This window comes from Oryx dammah, unplaced genomic scaffold (genome assembly GCF_014754425.2).
Source record: "Oryx dammah isolate SB20612 unplaced genomic scaffold, SCBI_Odam_1.1 HiC_scaffold_14, whole genome shotgun sequence".
NCBI classification, from domain to species: domain Eukaryota; kingdom Metazoa; phylum Chordata; class Mammalia; order Artiodactyla; family Bovidae; genus Oryx; species Oryx dammah.
This window is the reverse complement of record NW_024070198.1, coordinates 15,818,145-15,826,328: the sequence shown is the minus strand read 5'-3', so window position 1 is coordinate 15,826,328 and position 8,184 is coordinate 15,818,145.

Sequence of the window (8,184 nt, the reverse complement as noted above, 5' to 3'; positions counted from 1 at the left end):
AGAACTGGACATGGAACAACATCTGCTTCCAAATAGGAAAAGGAGTATGTCAAGGCTGTATATTGTCACCCTGCTTATTTAACTTATATGCAGAGTACATCATGAGAAACGCTGGACTGGAAGAAACACAAGCTGGAATCAAGATTGCTGGGAGAAATATCAATAACCTCAGATATGCAGATTACACCACCCTATGCCAGAAAGGGAAGAAGAACGAAAGAGCCTCTTGATGAAGGTGAAAGAAGAGTGAAAAAGTTGGCTTGAAGCTCAACATTCAGAAAATGAAGATCATGGCTTCTGGTCCCATCACTTCATGGCAAATAGATGGGGAAAGAGTGGAAACAGTGTCAGACTTTATTTTTCTGGGCTCCAAAATCACTGCAGATGGTGACTGCAGCCATGAAATTAAAAGACGCTTACTCCTTGGAAGGAAACATATGACCAACTTAGACAGCATATTAAAAAGCAAGGCATTACTTTGCCAACAAAGGTTCATCTAGTCAAGCTATGGTTTTTCCAGTAGTCATATATAGATGTGAGAGTTGGACTATAAAGAAAGCTGAGCACAGAAGAATTGATGCTTTTGAACTATGGTGTTGGAGAAGACTCTTGAGAGTCCCTTGGACTCCATGGAGATCCAACCCGTCCATCACAAAGGAGATTAGTCCTGGGTGCTCATTGGAGGGACTGATGAAGGTGAAACTCCAATACTTTGGCCACCTGATGCGGAGAGCTGACTCATTTGAAAAGGTTCTGATGCTGGGAAAGATTGAGGGCAGGAAGAGAAGGGGACGACACAGGATGAGATGGATGGATGGTATCACCTACACAATTGACATGGTTTTGGGTGGACTCAGGGACATGGTGATAGACAGGGAGGCCTGGCGTGCTGCAATTCATGGGGTTGCAAAGAGTTGGACACGACTGAGCGACTGAACTGAACTGAAAGGAACATGATGAATGGCCACGAAACCAAACAAAAGAGGAAGAGATAGGGGCTCTGCCCCCCCCCGAAAAATTCAGAAGATGATAGTAATAATGATTCAAAATCTAGAAAACAAAATGGAGTTAGAGATAAATAGCCTGGACACAATGATTGAGAAGATGCAAGAAATGTTTAACAAGGATCTGCTGCTGCTGCTAAGTGGCTTCAGTCATGTCCGACTCTGTGCGACCCCATAGACGGCAGCCCACCAGGCTCCTCCATCCCTGGGATTCTCCAGGCAAGAACATTGGAGTGGGTTGCCATTTCCTTATCCAATGCATGAAAGTGAAAAGTGAAAGTGAAGTCGCTCAGTCATGTCCAACTCTTTGCGACCCCATGGACTGCAGCCTACCAGGCTCGTCCTTCCATGGGATTTTCCAGGCAAGAATATTGGAGTGGGTTGCCATTGCCTTCTCCGAACAAGGACCTAGAGAAATAGAAAAGAGTCAATCAATAATGAACAATGGAATAACTGAGATCAAAAACACTCTGGAGGGAAACAACAGTAGAATAGCGGAGGCAGAGGATAGGATAAGTGAGGTGGAAGATGGAATGGTGGAAATAGAGGAAGCAGAGAAAAAAGAAAAAAAAAATTAAAAGAAATGACGACAACCTCAGAGAACTCTGGGACAATGTCAAATGCCCAAATATTCGAATCATAGGAGTCCCAGAAGAACAAGACAAAAAGAAAAGCCATGAGAAAATACTTGAGGAGATGATAGCTGAAAACTTCATCAAAATGAGGAAGGAAAAAGCCACCCAAGTCCAAGAGAGTCCCATCAGGAGAGTCCCAACCCAGAGAGTCCCAACAGGATAAACCCAAGGCAAAAACACCCAAGTTCAGTTCAGTTCAGTTCAATTGCTCAGTCCTGTCCGACTCTTTGCGACCCTATGAATTGCAGCATGCCAGGCCTCCCTGTCCATCACCAACTCCTGGAGTTCACTCAGACTCACTGCCATCGAGTCAGTGATGCCATCCAGCCATCTCATCCTCGGTCATCCCCTTCTCCTCCTGGCCCCAATCCCTCCCAGCATCAGAGTCTTTTCCACTGAGTCAACTCTTCGCATGAGGTGGCCAAAGTACTGGAGTTTCAGCTTTAGCATCATCCCCTACAAAGAAATCCCAGGGCTGATCTCCTTCAGAATGGACTGGTTGGATCTCCTTGCAGTCCAAGGGACTCTGAAGAGTCTTTTCCAACACCATAGTTCAAAAGCATCAATTCTTCGGCACTCAGCCTTCTTCACAGTCCAACTCTCACATCCATACATGACCACTGGAAAAACCATAGCCTTGACTAGATGGACCTTTGTTGGCAAAGTAATGTCTCTGCTTTTGAATATACTATCTAGGTTGGTCATAACTTTTCTTCCAAGGAGTAAGCGTCTTTTAATTTCATGGCTGCAGTCACCATCTGCAGTGATTTTGGAGCCCCCCAAAATAAAGTCTGACACTGTTTCTACTGTTTCCCCATCTATTTCCCATGAAGTGTGGGACCGGATGCCATGATCTTCGTTTTCTGAATGTTGAGCTTTAAGCCAACTTTTCCACTCTCCTCTTCCATTTTCATCAAGAGGCGTTTTAGTTCCCCTTCACTTTCTGCCATAAGGGTGGTGTCATCTGCATATCTGAGGTTATTGATATTTCTCTCGGCAATCTTGATTCCAGCTTGTGTTTCTTCCAGCCCAGTGTTTCTCATGATGTACTCTGCATAGAAGTTAAATAAGCAGGGTGACAATATATAGCCTTGACATACTCCTTTTCCTATTTGGAACCAGTCTGTTGTTTCATGTCCAGTTTTAACTGTTGCTTCCTGACCTGCATACAGATTTCTCAGGAGGCAGGTCAGGTGGTCTAGTATTCCCATCTCTTTCAGAATTTTCCACGGTTTCTTGTGATCCACACAGTCAAAGGCTTTGGCATAGTCAGTAAAGCAGAAATAGACATTTTTCTGGAACTCTCTTGCTTTTTCCATGATCCAGTGGATGTTGGCAATTTGATCTCTGGTTCCTCTGCCTTTTCTAAAACCAGCTTGAATATCAGGAAGTTCACGGTTCACGTATTGCTGAAGCCTGGCTTGGAGAATTTTGAGCAGTACTTTACTAGCATGTGAGATGTGTGCAATTGTGCGGTAGTTTGAGCATTCTTTGACATTGCCTTTCTTTGGAATTGGAATGAAAACTGACCTTTTCCATCCCAGACACACATTAATCAAATTAAAAAAGATCAAACACAAAGAGCAAATATTAAAAGCAGCAAGGGAAAAACAACAAACACACAAGGGGATTCCCTTAAGGAAAACAGCTGATCTTTGCTGGAAACTCTTCAGGCTAGGAGGGAATGGCAGGACATACTTAAAGTGATGAAAGAAAATAACCTACATTCCAGATTACTGTACCCAGCAAGGATCTCATTCAAATATGAAAGAAAAATCAAAAGCTTTACAGACAAGCAAAAGCTGAGAGAATTGAGCACTACCAAACCACCTCTTCCACAAATGCTAAAGGATCTTTAGACAGGAAACACAGAAAAGATGTATGGCAAAACCAATACAATATTGTAACAGTAATTATCCTCTGATTAAAATAAATAAATGTACATTAAAAATAAAAAACTCAAACCCAGAACAACAATGTAATGGCAATGGAATCATATTTATCAATAATTACCTTAAATGTAAATGAACTTAATGCCTTAACCAAAAGACAAAGAAAGACAAAGACTGGCTGAATGGATACAAAATCAAGACCCCTATATATGCTGTCTACAAGAGACCCACCTCAAAACAAGGGACACATACAGATTGAAAGTGAAGGGCTGGAAAAAGATACTTCATGCAATTGGAGACCCAAAGAAAGCAGGAGTAGCAATACTCATATCAGATAAAATAGACTTTGAAATAAAGGCTGTGAAAAGAGACAAAGAAGGACATTACATAATGATCAAAGAGTCAATCCAAGAAGATATAACAATTATAAATATATATGCACCCAACATAGGAGCACTGCAATCTGTAAGACATGTGCTAACAAGTATGAAAGGGGAAATTAATAATAACACAATAATAGTGGGAGACTTTAATACCCCACTCACACCTAAGGATAGATCAACTAAACAGAAAATTAGCAAGGAAACACAAACTTTAAATGATACAATGGACCAGTTAGACTTATTTGATATCTATAGGACATTTTACCCAAAACAATGAACTCCACCTTTTTCTCAAATGCACACGGAACTTTCTCCAGGATAGATCACATCCGGGGCCATAAATCTAGCTTTGGTAAATTCAAAAAACTTGAAGTCATTCCAAGCATCTTTTCTGATCACAATGCATTAGGATTACAAATCAACTACAGAAATATCAATAACCTCAGATATGCAGATGACACCACCCTTATGGCAAATAGTGAAGAGGAACTAAAACTCCTCTTGATGAAAGTGAAAGAGGAGAGTGGAAAAGTTGGCTTTAAGCTCAACATTCAGAAAACGAAGATCATGGCATCCGGTCCCATCACTTCATGGGAAATAGATGGGGAAATAGTGGAAACAGTGTCAGACTTTATTTTTGGGGGCTCCAAAATCACTGCAGATGGTGACTGCAGCCATGAAACTAAAACACGCTTACTTCTTGGAAGAAAAGTTATGACCAACCTAGATAGTATATTCAAAAGCAGAGACATTACTTTGCCAACTAAGGTCCATCTAGTCAAGGCTATGGTTTTTCCAGTGGTCATGTATGGATGTGAGAGTTGGACTGTGAAGAAGGCTGAGCGCCGAAGAATTGATGCTTTTGAAACTGTGGTGTTGGAAAAGACTCTTGAGAGTCCCTTGGACTGCAAGGAGATCCAACCAGTCCATTCTGAAGGAGATCAGCCCTGGGATTTCTTTGGAAGGAATGATGCTAAAGCTGAAACTCCAGTACTTTGGCCACCTTATGCGAAGAGTTCATTCATTGGAAAAGACAGATGCTGGGAGGGATTGGGGGCAGGAGGAAAAGCGGATGACCGAGGATGAGATGGCTGGATGGCATCACTGACTCGATGGCAGTGAGTCTGAGTGAACTCCAGGAGTTGGTGATGGACAGGGAGGCCTGGCGTGCTGCAATTCATGGGGTTGCAAAGAGTCGGACACGACTGAGCGACTGAACTGTACTGACTGACAGGGAAAAAAACTATTAAAAATTCCAAAATATGGAGGCTGAACAACACATTTCTGAGTAACCTCAAATCACAGAAGAAATCAAAATATGCATAGAAACAAATGAAAATGAAAACACAACAACCCAAAACCTATCAGACACTGTAAAGCAGTAGTAAGGGAAGGTTCATAGCAATACAGGCATACCTCAAGCAACAAGAGAAAAGTCAAATAAATAACCTAAATCTACCCCTAAAGTAACTAGAAAAGGAAGAAATGAAGAACCCCAGGGCTAGTAGAAGGAAAGAAATCATAAAAATTAGGGCAGAAATAAATGCAAAAGAAACAAAAGAGACCATAGCAAAAATCAACAAAGCCATAAGCTGGTTCTTTGAGAAGACAGATAAAATTGACAAGCCATTAGCCAGACTCATCAAGAAACAAAGGGAGAAAAATAAAATTAGAAATGAAAAAGGAGAAATCACAACAGACAACACAGAAATACAAAGGATCATAAGAGACCACTATCAGCAACTATATGCCAATAAAATGGACAACTTGGAAGAAATGGACAAATTCTTAGAAAAGTATAACTTTCCAAAACTGAACCAGGAAGAAATGGAAAATCTTAACAGATCCATCACAAGCACGGAAATTGAAACTGTAAACAGAAATCTTCCAGCAAACAAAAGCACAGGACCAGACGGCTTACAGCTGAATTCTACCAAAAATTTAGAGAGGACTAATACGTATTCTACTCAACCTCTTCTGGAAAATTGCAGAGGAAGGTAAACTTCCAAACTCATTCTATGAGGCCACCATCACCCTAATACCAAAACCAGACAAACATGCTACGAAAAAAGAAAACTACAGGCCAATATCACTGATTAACACAGATGCAAAAATCCTTAACAAAATTCTAGCAAACAGAATCCAACAACATATTAAAAAGATCATACACCATGACCAAATGGTCTTTATCCCAGGGATGCAAGGATTCTTTAATTATCCACAAATCAATCAATGTAATATACCATATTAACAAATTGAAAGATAAAAACCATTTAATTATCTCAATAGATGCAGAAAAAGCCTTTGACAAAATTCAACATCCATTTATGATAAAAACTCTCCAGAAAGCAGGAATAGAAGGAACATACTTCAACATAATAAAAGCTATATATGACAAACCCACAGCAATTATCCTCAATGGTGAAAAATTGAAAGCATTTCCCCTAAAGTCAGGAATAAGACAAGGGTGCGCACTCTCACCACTACTATTCAACATAGTTTTGGAAGTTTGGCCACAGCAATCAGAGCAGAAAAACAAATAAAAGGAATCCATATCGGAAAAGAAGAAGTAAAATTTTTACTGTTTGAAGATGACATGATCCTCTACATAGAAAACCGCAAAGACTCCACTGGAAAATTACTAGAACTAATCAATGAATATAGTAAAGTTGCAGGATATAAAAATAACAGACAGAAATCCCTTGCATTCCTATACACTGACAATGAGAAAACAGAAAGAGAAATTAAGGAAACAATTCCATTCACCATTGCAACTAAAAGAATACAATACTTAGGAATAGATCTACCTAAAGAAACAAAGGCCTGTATATAGAAAACTGTAACACTGATGAAAGAAATCAAAGAGGACACAAATAGATGGAGAAATTAAAATGTTCATGGATCAGAAGAATCGATATAGTGAAAATGAGTATACTACCCAAAGGTATCTATAGATTCAATGCAATCCCTATCAAAGCTACCAATGGTATTTTTCATAGAACTAGAACAAATAATTTTACAATTTGTATGAAAATACAAAAAAAAATAAATAAATAAACTCGTATAGCCAAAGTAATCTTGAGAAAGAAGAATGGAACTGGAGGAATCAATCTGCCTGACTTTAGGCTCTATTACAAAGCCACAGTCATCAAGACAGTATGGTACTGGCACAAAGACAGATATATAGATCAATGGAACAAACTAGAAAGCCCAGAGATAAATCCACGCACCTATGGACACCTTATCTTTGACAAAGGAGGCAAAAATATACAATAGAGAAAACATAGTCTGGTGCTGGGAAAACTGGTGAACCACCTGTAAAAGAATGAAACTAGAACACTTTCTAACATCATACACAAAAATAAACTCAAAATGAATTTAAGATCTAAACGTAAGACCAGAAACTGTAAAACTGTAAAACTCTTAGAGAAAAACATAGGCAAAACTCTCTGACATAAATCACAGCAGGATCTTCTATGACCCACCTCCCAGAATATCGGAAATAAAAGCAAAAATAAACAAATGGGACCTAATAAAACTTAAAAGCTTCTGCACAACAAAGGAAACTATAAGCAAGGTGAAAAGACAGCCTTCTGAATGGGAGAAAATAATAGCAAATGAAGCAACTGACAAACAACTAATCTTGAAAATATACAAGCAACTCCTGCAGCTCAATTCCAGAAAAATAAACGACCCAATCAAAAAATGGGCCAAAGAACTAAACAGACATTTCTCCAAAGAAGACATACAGATGACTAACAAACACATGAAAAGATGCTCAACATCACTCATTATCAGAGAAATGCAAATCAAAACCACAATGAGGTACCATCTCACACTGGTCAGAATGGCTGCTATTCGAAATAAATGCTGGAGAGGGTGTGGAGAAAAGGAAACCCACTTACACTATTGGTGGAACTCCAAACTAGTATAGCCACTATGGAGAACAGTAAGGAGATTCCTTCAAAAACTGGAAATGAACTGCCATATGACCCAGCAACCCCACTGCTAGGCATACACACTGAGGAAACCAGAAATGAAAGAGACACATGTACCCCAATGTTCATCGTAGCACTGTTTATGATAGCCAGGACATAGAAGCAACCTAGATGTCCCTTGGCAGATGAATGGATAAGAAAGTTGTAGTACATATACACGATGAAATATTACTCAGCCATTAAAAAGAATCCATGTGAATCCGTTCTAATGAGGTGGATTAAATTGGAGCCTATTACACAGAGTGAAGTAAGTCAAAAGGAAAAACACCAAT